Raw genomic sequence first — 3,145 nt, forward strand, 5'->3', positions numbered from 1 at the left:
CTTCAGAATGGAGACTAGGGGACCTTTTAGGATGGTTGGCAGGCCTGAGTCCGCCCGACATCCTAGTGGGAACGGGACCGCCCGCCTGCCATATGGCGTCCCCGCAACCCTGATCATGATGCGACCGCCACCGCAGCGGTCGCACCTGGCATTTTAACATTGGGTGGGTACTGCTGGCTGCAGCACCCGCCGCAATGGTAAAATGCCATGTTGTGCATATCTATGCACAACGTGGCAGGCACCACATGGTGCCTGCCACCTTGAGCATGGATATGTGGGGGTGTACCATGGGTACCCCCGCCAGCCTTTCCATGGTGGCATCACCGCCATGGAAAGAACTTGAAATCAAAACATCATAATATGGATGGTGGTGCCTGCTATGCACCGGCACTATATATGAGCCCCAGCTCTGCCCGGCAATCTTAACGATTGCCGACCAGTGGAAAAGCAGTGGACAGACTTTCCATCCGCCACAATACCCATCTGCCATCATAATATGGATGTTGATAATTCATGTTACGATAGCGTGAAGTGCGATCGTTGCGTGATTGTAATCACCCCCTAGCTTTTCTTAGAAGGGAAGGACTGAGGCATTCTTCTACAGTGAAGGAAAAAGACCAGTTGCAAATATGGAATTAAAAATAACAGTAAGATTGTGGCAATAAGTTCAGGGATCATTTTCTTCACTGGTGGAAGGCAAGGATCTGTAGGTGATCCAGATTTGGTGGTCCAAATTAACTCCACTACCTGTTTAGGTATCACTGAGGTGAACGCCAAAGAAGGTGGCTGTTTGAGATCTGTTGGTGAGAATTCCTTCCTTGCCATTCAGTGCTTTTGTAATATTATTCCTGGAGTTTGAAATACTCCTAGTGACAAATAATGTAAGGATTAGATTTACTCTATCCCTAAAACAATGGGCAAGTGAATCGCAAAAGGCTTGACTACTGTTACCTCCTTCGTTGTCGAGGGGTTTAGTCAGCTTGGTAACTACCTAGAATAGTTCTTTGGAGAAGTTTGTGTATTGTCTATCTGCTGGGTAAAACAAGTTGTTTTTTGTTTCATTAGAACCGTTTTATATTTGGACAGAAAGCTTTTGTAGATTTTCTTGTCAAGATTATTATATTGTGCCCTCCATTTCGTCTCTAGTCTTCTACAGTTTTGATTTACCTGCCAAAGTACCTCAGTAAACCTGGCAGCTGAGGGTTTTTGTCTACCAGCCTTTGATGTCCTAAGTGGGACTACTTCAGAAATGGCTTCACTAAGCCATTTCATATATTCACTTGAGGTTGTGTCTGCATCCTGGGAGAAAGATGATTGTAGAGCAGCCAATTGCAATAGAAGCTGCTCACTGTCCACCTTTTTCCAGTCTCTGTAGTGAGTAGTACCATTACACATTTTATTTGGCTGTATGTTTAAGAAGGCATAGATTAAACAGATTAGGCAGAGTGGTCTGACCAAGTTAAGGGTAAGATTTCTGTAAGTTTGATGTGTTGAGTGTTGGAAAAAATACCATCCGGCGCTTGACCTGCGAGATGGGTAGGCTGTTGCACAAGCTGTGAAAAATCCTAGCGTCATCATCGTTTCCAGGAGTTCTGAGGTATCCGGATCATAAGATGACTCAAGAAAAAAGTTTAAGGCTCCTAATATTGTGAAATCCTTTGCATAGGCACCAATTTCCAATTGTGAGCCCATGGTCTGCAGAAAGTTGCCCTCAGGGCTGGGAGGCCGGTAGAATTAATAAACCTTAAAAGATTTGTTTGTGTGAAATTTCAAAACTAAAGGATAGTGCATCGCAATATGAAGATGACACTGGTTCAAATCTGGCTTTAAGAAAGTAAATGACCCCCAAACACCCACCTCTTTTTAAGGGTCTATCAAGTCTATACAAAGAAAAGCCTGCCGGAGTGGCTGCCACAAGATCTGGGCTTGAGGTTGTGGTTGCACAAGGTTCTGTTACAAGAATTTGGTCAATAGGATGTGTGTCTATACATTCTGATACTTCTTAGCAGTGTTTAACTGTGAAAAAGGGATTTAAAAGGGCACAGATTACAACGGCTATTTGTTGGGTGGTATTACAGTGATTGATTGGTAAGCATAGTAGAAAACCACAGTGCTGACATAGACTATTGACTTCGGGCAGTAAATCTGTTAAATTAATACAAAGACAATTGTGATTTAATTGATGAAATAGAAAAGCATAACCTTTGAATGGAATCTGAGTCAAACCGGCAGATGTTATATATGTGTAAGTAGAAGGAGTTTCACAGATACAAATCCAACATTGTCACACATGTGAATGTGTGCAAAAGGTCACAGCGGAAATTTTATTGTGCAAAAGAGGACAATGTTAGAAAATGTGCAGCTTAGCTACATGGGCCTAACCCGGGCACATAACTCTTTGAGAACTAAACATTCCAACAGCTAAGGAGCACAGGCTAAAAAGAAATACAAGTATTATGCAGACCAAAAAAAGTAAAGAGGGGTTAGAACTTAAGGTTGGAGATTTGGTATGGCTCAATACTAAAAACCTTAGACTCAAGGGTACAGGAAATTTCCATATCCTATTGAGAAACTTATAAATCCAGTTTGCTTTCATTAACCCTGCCTTCCCATGTTAACATTCATCCTGTGTTCCATGTGTCACTGTTAAAACGGTCTTCCGCAAATCTAAGAAGGATTCTACCACTTAAACCCATTCTAGTGGAGGGCAACACAGAATTTTTAGGGAAACTCATTATGGATTCCAAAAAAAATAAAGGCCGGATTTATTATTTCATTGATTGGAAGGGCTTCGGTCTGGAGCAGAGATCTTGGGATTGCATTCTGATGTTCATGCTTGTCGATTCGTCAAGGCCTTTCATCTGAAATTTCCAAACATTTCTTCACTCCAGAAAGGGTTCAATCAAATCACTGGAGAATGAAGTGGAGTAAGAAGAACTCCAATATGGCTACTTAGATGCACATTGAGAAACCCCAGTCTCTGGGTTTACTTCTAAAGTTCAGAGTAAAATGTTCATTGTGCAGGAATTCTACTCTGAGCATTTCACTGAGGCAACTTGCTTGGTAGGAGGTTATTTTGAGAGCTCCATCATGTTAGTTCAGTTAATGAGGGTAGACACGTCATTTGGGGGTGTTTAGTTCCTTC

This window comes from Lissotriton helveticus, chromosome 9 (genome assembly GCF_964261635.1).
Source record: "Lissotriton helveticus chromosome 9, aLisHel1.1, whole genome shotgun sequence".
In the NCBI taxonomy this organism is placed as follows: domain Eukaryota; kingdom Metazoa; phylum Chordata; class Amphibia; order Caudata; family Salamandridae; genus Lissotriton; species Lissotriton helveticus.